This window comes from Mus caroli, chromosome 7 (genome assembly GCF_900094665.2).
Source record: "Mus caroli chromosome 7, CAROLI_EIJ_v1.1, whole genome shotgun sequence".
NCBI lineage: Eukaryota > Metazoa > Chordata > Mammalia > Rodentia > Muridae > Mus > Mus caroli.
The window spans coordinates 81,621,527-81,631,220 of record NC_034576.1 but is presented as its reverse complement, the minus strand read 5'-3'; the positions used below and the strand labels follow the sequence as shown (position 1 = coordinate 81,631,220).

The window sequence follows — 9,694 nt, the reverse complement described above, 5'->3', positions numbered from 1 at the left end:
ACACACACACACACACACACACACACACACACACAGAGAGAGAGAGAGAGAGACAGAGACAGAGACAGAGACAGAGAGACAGACAGAGACAGACAGAGACACACACAGAGATAGATAGATAGATAGATAGATAGATAGATAGATAGATAGATAGATAGATAGATAGATAGATGGAGGGCACTGGGCATCTTGGGAGTCATCTCCTTCAGCCCGAGGTCTTAGGGGTGGGGAGGTGGCACTGGAGGCTTGTGATGGTTCAGCATTCATGTGTGCAGAACCCCAGGAGATAGATCCCCACCTCCATTTTACATTTGTAGGTCTCAGCTAGAGCAATACAGCTTGCTCACCGTGCGCATAGCTGAACTGGCACATCAGCATGGCATGTGACTTCAGGAAGGTCAGTCCAGGTACAGCTCAAAGGAGTAAAAACCAGGACCTTTCCCTCCCAGGACTCCCAGGGAAACCGAGGCAGAGCTACACTCAACTCAGACTAGCTTTCCACAGTCAGTATAAAGCATCTCCTTTCAATTCCACATCCAGCAACTGCTACATCGCAAGTTTGCACTTGGGTGTTATTCGGGAGTGTCTATACTAGAGGAATCAGCAAACACCCATGAGGTGAAAACTTTTCTTTTTTTTCCCCTGAGAGTGGATTTGCCAGTTCACTGGAAATAACTTATGCTAAATATAAAAGAAATCTGGGAGACAGACAAGAGGTGCTTCTCCTTTCTTAAGAACATGACTTTCTTGTTCTCACTTACTTGAGGATGTTAACTTGTATGGGGCCTGGACCTACACAAAACAGTCTGTAACATCTCCTCACTGAATGGATGAGTGGAGACTGGATTTGGCAGATTGGGGAGCCAGGAAGACTTGCAATGGACAGAGGTGTTCAGTGTCTTTAATTTAAGTCTTGGAGAAAGCAGCAAGGTTACTGATTCCTCAGCCACTGTCCTCTACCTAGCCACCTCTGTGGGCTAATCTCTAATGGGGCTTTTCCAGTTGCCACCCACCCATGGATGAAACCTACCCTGAGATCTGTGCGTGACCGTGGTGGCATGTGTCATAGACACTGGGATTTCTAATCTTGCATGGGGAAGGGCCCTGTGAAAGAGGGGCCCCAACCTTAGTTTGTCCATTTCCTATGTATCTCAAGCAGAGTGGGATGGCGGGTGCAGGGGGACAGGAAGCAGATCTCAGCTCAGTCTTAACGCACTGTGGAACACACAAGACTATTTGCTGTCTTTGCATATGTAAGTTGAAGACATCAAGTGCATGCTCATGCGTGCGTGAGCACACACACACACACACACACTTGAAGTTTAAGTTATTTTCCTTGTATGCCCTTTCTATTCTTTCATACTTCCTTTTCTCTCCTTCCCTCACTTGCTCCCTCCTGCCCTCCTTCTCTTGCTTCTCTCCTCTTTGATCTTCTTATTCCCAGTTTATTATGTGAGCTATTCTTACTGAAACATCCTAAGTCTAACTCTACAGATCCATGATCCTGCTTTTTAGCTAATTAAGTGAGTCCTCTTGCAACGGCATTATCCTTGCGGTGGGGGCTACTGCAGATAAAGCACTCAAGGCCACAGTTTGGTCTCCCTAGAGAAGCCCTGGACTGAGAGGGGCTGGTGAATGGGAAGGAGGGGCTTTTCCTCCTTCAGAATAGCTTACAGCTTATTGGTCAGGCAAACCTGGAATTAGAGATAGAATGAGGGGTGCTGAGCCTTAATCTGGACCATGATCAAAATGGACTTTGAACATCCAATTTGTTTTTCTTTTTTTGAGACAGGATCTCATGTAGCACAGGCTGGCTCTGGACTTACCATGTAGTTGAATATAACCTTAAACTTCTGATGCTCCTGCCTCTAGCTCCTGAGTGTTTACAAGTTTGCACCGCCGTGCTCAGTTTCGCCAGTACTGGAGATGGAATCCTGGGCTTTGTGTATTCTAGGCAAGCGCTCTATCAGCTGAGCTACATCCCCATCTGAACCTCTAATTTTCCATTTTGGAGATGGGAGACTCTCGGCCCTGGAATTCTCTGAGATTCTAAATGTGAACTTCACGCAGCCTAAGAAGCTTTTGACATCTAGGGACAGAGTAAACTTCATGTCCCCCTTAAATGGACTCCTTCTTGGTTAAGGGCCTCCTCGTGCTGGCCTGCTCTGTTTTCACCAGCCAGGACTATAGACAAAGCCCATTCTCCGGGAGAATTTCACACATGTAGAAAGATTCTGGTTACCCTTGTGTGTAGTCAAGAAGGGGAGGAGAATCGGGCAGTGAGGGCATGAGGGTCCTGCTGTGTCTATCGAATGTAGGGCAGGTGATGGGTAAGGATGAGGGCAAGAGCCAGACTCGGCAGTATCACTGGGGGCAGGGAGCAAGACATGGAGAAGTGACTCCTGGCTGGCTGCAGCTTTGGCTTTATGCAGATGTGGGCTTGGGCTTGTCTCCCTTTGGGCCCTGCTTGCCTCTGGTCTGGCCCCTTCCCCAGCTTCCTTTCTAATACACAATTCTGTCCCTGCACAGTATTCTCCCTTCAGCTTGAGTCTGACTAGACCTAGTCTGCTTGACCTAGTCTGCTTCTATCTTAAAGGCCCAGCACAAATGCCACCCCGAGAAGATGCTCTAAAGACCTCAATAAGAAGCAGTCTTCTCTTGGCCATGCCTTTTTTTGTCTTCGTTGTGGTGTTGATGGTGGAACCTACGGCCTCTTATGGTCTGGCCAAGTGCTCCACACCCAGACTCAGCCTTGGCTCTCTTTCACATTTTATTTTGAGATAGAGTCTAGCTATGTTGCCCAGGATAGCCTTTGAACTCACTGTGTGGACTATCCAGGCCTTGAACTTGTAATCCCCTGCCTCAGTCTCCTGAGTACCTGGGATTACAGGCCTATATATGTAGGCTTGGCTGTTCTTTGCCTTTTCTGTGTGAAAGCCAGTTTATGGATGAACACATCCTGGCAGGTGGCTTCTCTCACATGGATGCTCTATTCTATGAGGTCAACTGTTTACAAGGTATGAGGACAGCAATTCCAAGGGATGGCTCACAAGGGAGGATGCAGGGGTTTGGGGAGGCTGTACAGTTGCGAGAGTGTTGCACTGGAGTCAGACAGATCTTGTTAAGTCACAGCTGTGACACTGAAACAGGGACACTGCAATTATTTAGTCTCCTTGCGGCTCTGCTTCCTACCTCTATAGTGCTGATAAGGCATCGATCGCCCAGGGCAGGACCGATGTGGGCATCTAATGAGAGAAGCTGTGTGGCCTCCAGTGCAACGTCTCCTTAAATCTTAGACTCTCAGCTGACAGGATTCTCCCTGTGACAGATAGCCCTGCAGTGCATCCCCCATTGCTGCAATTTACCCCACTGCTCTGACTACGTACTGTGGGCCTTGAACCTCGGGCTTCTGCATCTAGGAAGTTCTCCCCCAGTGTGTGGCAACTCGAATTTAAGGGACACCTCCAAAGGTCTGGCCATTTGCCCCTCAATGACAGCAGGGAACGGGAATACCCCTGCTCCTTGGCTCAGATTTGTGACATTCATTCAGGCTGGGTATAGGATGTGGCTTCAAGTAAAACTGTAGGCCATATATTAGAAGCCAACTGCTGCCACCTCTGTCTCCAGGGCTTCCTTGGTTACAGAGGATGGCCAACTTTTCTCTATCTTCAAGGAATAGGTAGCAAGAATAAGCTTGCATGGTGGACTCATGAGCAGTTTAAAGAGCTTTAAAGAGCCTGCTATGGGTCAGGAATTGTGTTCTTAGCTATACGAAGACTATAAGGCCACCTTCCAAGCCAGGCATGGTGGAACATGCCTGAAATCCCAGCATTTGGGAGACGGTGGTAAGAAGATCATGAGTTCAAGGTCATCCTTGGCTCCACGGTGAGATCTAGTCCAGTCTGGGCTCCATGAGACTCAGAAAATAAAACAAAACCCAAACAGACAAGGCACCTAGCAAAAGGTAAGCATTGTCGCCCTCTGTAAATAGATGATATCTGATCAGAGAGGTGGATTAACTTGCTCAGGACAAAAGGACACACAGCACAGAGAAGCAGGTGGATATATTCCCAGTCAGCTCATACGACAGAGACACACAGCACAGAGAAGCAGGTGGGTATATCCCCAGTCAGCTCATACGACAGAGAGTTTGTCTCCAGGCTGGAGGATGCAGGGTTACGGGAGCCTGCTTCTGCTGTTGCCACTCCATGCCTGTAGACAGCAGCTGGCAAGCCAGATTCCCAGCTTTCTCTGGGACTTCAACTCATACATGGGGGTCTTGCTGGGCTCTGAGTTCTCTCTTTTCCTGCACTTAAGTGCAAATCAGAAATCCACTGTCAGACCACATCTATTATCCCAACATGGTAGCTCTTGCTTGCATCCACCAGGCTCATTGTACAAGAGCTAAAAGGTAGATGGCCACCATCCACACCAACAGAAGCTGAGCTGCACACAGACAGGCCTTGCTGCTTTCTTCCTAGGGTTGTCAGGTTGCTTAGTACAAAGACTGTTTGCAAGGGACGCTTGGACGGTGGAGGGAGCACAGTGGAAGGCTGGCAGGAGCAGACTCTAAATACTTAACGATGACTTCTCTTGACTCCTTCCATCCCACAGATACACATCCCACTACTAATATCTCTTGAGTTGGCTACACTGTGATAAGGCATAGGATGGGCTTTGCCTTTCTGGGGTCCACTCTGAATCCAGGCTCCATACAATTTCCCAAACCATCCTCTTCTCCAGTTTCCCAGGAGGCAGTGCAGTATGGTGGGAGATGGGTGCCTTTAGAACATAACATGGGTCCATACCTTGTCTCCAAACCTGCTACCTTTGTGGTCCTGAGCAAGTTTCTTATTCTCACTGGCTGGAATTTCCATAGTAGGGAGGCAGGAGAATGACTTTCTGTAATAACCTGCTCTAAGATACCCTTTCATCCTTTCAAACTACCCTGAGTCTCTAGGGCCCCTGGGTAATCAGATGCTGCTGGAAAGGGGACATGGACATTGGGAGAAAGGGAGTTGGTATGAAATGAGTCTCTTAAATGAGAGGTGCTGAGCATAGGATAGATAGCATCCACCCAGAGAACTTGGCCTTGAGACTTCTGGGATAAGGATGAGTGTCCCCAGAACAAAGTGCAGCATCTTCTCATGCAGCACATACTGTCCCCTGCTTCTACTTGGACCTCATGTGACACCTATAGCCCATGTGCCCCTGACTCCAGCTACTTTCTAGCTGTGCATTCTGCAAACTGAATGTTGCTCTCTTTCTTCTTCCTGGTACACCCTTCCAGAACTTTCCACGGCTTTCCCCTTTTCAGTGTTCAGTTTCAGTTCAGATATCCCCTTCCTTATATATTCCTTCCTTACCACATCTACCTGTTACATCCCATTCGTTCAATACATGTGGAGCACCCCAAAGCTGACACATCCCATGTGGAGCCCCCCTAATCTACAGTATCACATGTGGTGTGTGCCTCTAATCTGAAAAATCCAAAAAGCTCCCGGACCCAAAACTGAGTAGCAACACAAATCTCCATGTGTCAGACTATTCACCATGAAACAGTCCCACTCCCAGTGTCAGAATCACCTTCAGGCTATGTCTAAGGCAGAAATGAAACACATGAATTTACTGTTTAGACTTAAGACCCATTTTCTAGATACCTCATTATGCATATGCAAATATTCCACAAAAATTCTGAGATCAGAAACTCTTTTAATCTTAATCGAACTCCATCTGTACCATCACTTCAAATCATTGTCTTTTCTTTGTCCTTTAATTGTCTATTTCTCTTACTAGAATTATGTTTTATAAACCTTTGTCTGTTCTGCCGACTGTGTTACTCCTAGCATCTAGAACAACGTTTGGCATACTAGGGAAATTCAGTATTTGTTGAATGAATGAATGAATGAATGAATGACTCTTCTGGACTCATTCTGGGAATGGAAGTAATACTAAGCTCAAGGACAGTGGCTACTGTTGAGTGTCACCTGTATCCCTTACCCTGGGGAGCTTCAAAGGCCGCTAAGAGTGTAAGCAGGACAATCAAGAAACCTGGAATATACATGTGGCCTGGGGACAATCCCTCTTACTCCTCCTCTACTCAAAGAGGACTAGGAGTCGGGCAGGGTAGGCCCAGGGGTCTCAAAGCAGCATTGAGACCAGCGCTCCATCCTGACTAAGGCTGTCTTCCTGAGGAGTGGGAGGTCACATCCAGGCACTGGGCAGGAGGACGACTTCTCGAGGTTTGGGCACTGGAGAATTGGCTATAGCTGTTTATGACTCCCTAGTGAATGACTGGAGGAAAGTGGGCACAGACTTAATCTTTCAGCTCCTCCCCTCTGTTCTCACCCTCCCTGAGCCCACTTTCAGAGCCTTTCAATTTCCTGTTGAATTAAAGGAGCTCTGGGCACAGTTCTGGCTCCTGGCTTACCCACCCAGGGCCACTCAGCTCTGCCCTGTTCTGTCTGTGGAAAGGACCTCAGTACTTGGGACCTGACCTGCCTCTTCCTGTCTCAGCCTTCCACTCCAGCCTGGGGAACTCGGATGTTTTTGCTGCATTAATTTCAGACTTTGTGTAAATAGGAGACTTGGGTCTTTGCGAAGGAGTGTCTTTTAGTCTAAACTTTCCGTCTGGAACGAGCTCCTTTCCCGGAGCAGGGACCTTGGGCCAAGAGCTCAACTCCTGCTACTCAGTGCTCATTGCCAACCTGGACAGACTAGGAAATGTTGGAGGAGGGGCTGGGACCCAGAGTAACAACACTCTTGATGACCTTCTTCGGTGGCAGTTGGGCCCACACTTCCAAAATGATGTTTGATAAAGATTAATAAAAGCTGAGGGTCTTGGTAGAAATACTTGCTTGAAGGAAGCTGCTATCAGATGTCAGCCAAGCTCCCGGGAAAAGCAGAGCCCATGTGTCTGGGATGTAGCTAAAGAAAAATTAGGGCCAATCAAACCAGTTTCTTCAGCTTTTGGGACAGGTGTGCAGAATAATGTTTAGTTTAGGGATCCAGTGGAGGGTAGGGGGCTTATGTGGAATTAAACCTCATTCCATGGACCCTAATTTACACCTGATTTCAGATGCTGGGAAAGTCTTCACATGGAGCATCTACCAAGCTCCTTTTGGGTCATACCTTCCTTTGGGGACTGATGGGAGTCATGGACAAACTTATAGAATATAGTGCTTGTGCTTGTGTGATTTTGTGTAGCTGGTCAGGGTGACCCTGTTGAGCAGTAGAGAATTGGCCCCGTCTAAGGCAAAGTTTAGTTCTTGCTCCCAGCGCCTAGATCCCAGGAGGTGAGCTCTGAGCCCTTAGAATGCTCTGCCTGATAAGAGAAATTGTTTACCTGGGGGCCTCGGGCCAGGCTGGGCAGTCTATATTCACTGTGGGGATTTGCGCTGGAGATTTTGTGCCATGAGCCATCAACTGGACTTCTGGAGGGACTGGAGACAGAGGTAAGCCACTTCTACATGACCAATAAATCCCACCAAAAGTTCTGGACTCTTCCCTGGTGCACCAGTTGCATCGTATTCCATCCAGGACAGGTCAATGGTGGGCAGTGGACAGTGGACAGGACTGCTATATCTCACGATGGTCCTGCAGTGAGGCTGCTTTCTGGTCCTCATGTGTCAGGTATAGCTGCCTCTCATTCAGAATGTGCCAAGCCTTTCTTGGGTTTCTTTGCTCCCTCCCCTTTCTCTTTTCTTTACCAGCTATCCACACTGTGCAAGCTTCTGGTACAGGGGTCAACAGCTCTGCATACAGATCCATAGGAGAGTGCAAGTTGAGAAACTACACTGCCTGGGACCCTGAAGAGCCTTCCTGGAGCGTTTAATGGCATTGGTGGAGGGAAGACTCAGTGTTTTAGGGGATGACCCAGTCCTAGGTGTGGGCAGGGAGGATACCACAGCCAGGTAGGATTCCATCTTTGCCATTCCATCTTCTCCTATATGAAGTTCCCAAAGAATTGCTCTCATGATCAGGCTCACCATTGTTCTTAGTCACAGCAGGAGCATACGCTACCCAGGGCATCTGTTTGCCCCAGCAAGGGATACTTCATGGAGAACAGGGACTGGATCTCATCCTTGGCCATTCCTCCTCCAAGTCACAGCCCCAACTCTGCCCTCAGAGTGTTCCTACATGGAAGCTGGGCCCCATGTTTGGTTAAAATACTCACACTATAAAATGAATTATACCAACCCCTTTAAGGACACAAGTTAACAGCCTCAAGTAGCCATCCTATTGAGTTCCCACTAGCTTTCTCCATCACCTGGACCGTTATCCTCTCGCAGAGCTGAAGGTCTGTATTCATTAAATGACCAGTCCACATTTCTTCCTCCTCCCGGCTCCTGGCAGCCACCCTTTACAATGGCGCTTGAATAGAAATTAGTCTCGAGAGAGGCTCACTGTCATAAGTTCTATTTTGGAATCAAGGGGACAGAGAGAGGTGTGGAGAGGTGATTAATCTGACATCCCACAGCCGAGGAGGATCAGCAGAGTCAGAGTCTAAATCAGATGGCTCTGATTTCACAGAGAGATTAAGCACACTGACCAGCCAGCTCCCTGCTTCCCACACGCGCAAGGAGGCTACTGATGAAGATGCTGCTGCTGGATAGGAGTCATTAAAGGGCCTCTGACCAAGTCTCACCCTGGATTTGCTTGTTTGTTTATATTTGTGTGAGCATGAATGCGTGTCGTTGCCACAGTGTGAATGTGGAGGTCAGAGAAAAACTTGCAAACAGCAGTTCTCTCTTTGACCATGTGAGCCCCAGGGACTGAAGTCAGATTGTCAGGTTTGGTGGCAATTGATTTTATCAGCCCAGCCAGCTCATAGACTCTTCCCCGCCCCCCACCCCCCACATTTGTTTAAATCATGAATAAAGGCAGAGGAGACTGGAGAGATGGCTCAGTACTTAAGAGCAAAGGCTCTTCTTCCAGAGGACCTAGGTTTGATTCCCAGCAACAATACTGTGGCTCACAGCCATTTTCAGTTTTAGGGGGTCTGATACCTTCTTCTGGCCTTCACAGGCATCAGGCACACACATGGTGGGCAGACAGACATGCAGGCAAAACACTCAAACACATAGAATTAAAATAAGAATTGAAAACAAAACAATGGATTAAAGAGCTGAGTCTGCCCAGGGGCAGAATACTCTAACCACATGTGTCCATTTTTAATATCGCCAAAGGGGGTGGGGTGGGGGACCCCAGGGTAAGTAAGAGACACACATTGAGTTCCTGCTACAGTGTTTTCAGATTGGTCTGTTTTAAAGTTAGAGGACCAAGACACCTTGGATGGAGAGTGGGTGGGGCCTGTGGTCTTAAAGGGCTGGAGCTAACCGGAGACTCTCACAGAATCAGGGCTTGAAGAGGAGCAGAGAGCAAAGAGCCACAAGCACACACAAGCTGCCTCCTCCTTGAGTCTCCCCTGTCCAGTTATCTCCAGCATAGCCCCGTCCTCTGGCTGGCCTGCTTAGGCACGTGACCATCCTCAGAGAGGCTGTCAGGACTATAGCGTCCAAGAGCCTGTCAGCAGGATGTCAGGTCTGCTGCTCCCCTCTCGGCTGCTGCGGCCTCTTCTCAAACCCTGTTTCATCCCTGAGGTTGAGCTCAGAGACAAAGCTGACTCTCCTCTCCTCTCCTCTCCTCTCCTCTCCTCTCCTCTCCCTCTCCCTCTCCCTCTCCCTCTCCCTCT

The 9,694-nt window shown here is 48.4% G+C and overlaps 1 protein-coding gene across 2 annotated transcripts in view; it reads right to left on the bottom strand.

Annotated features, from left to right (window-relative positions):
* Positions 1 to 9,694, bottom strand: part of Acan (aggrecan) — a 62,407-nt gene that overhangs the window by 37,370 nt on the left and 15,343 nt on the right. The gene's annotated exons all lie outside the window — the stretch shown is intronic.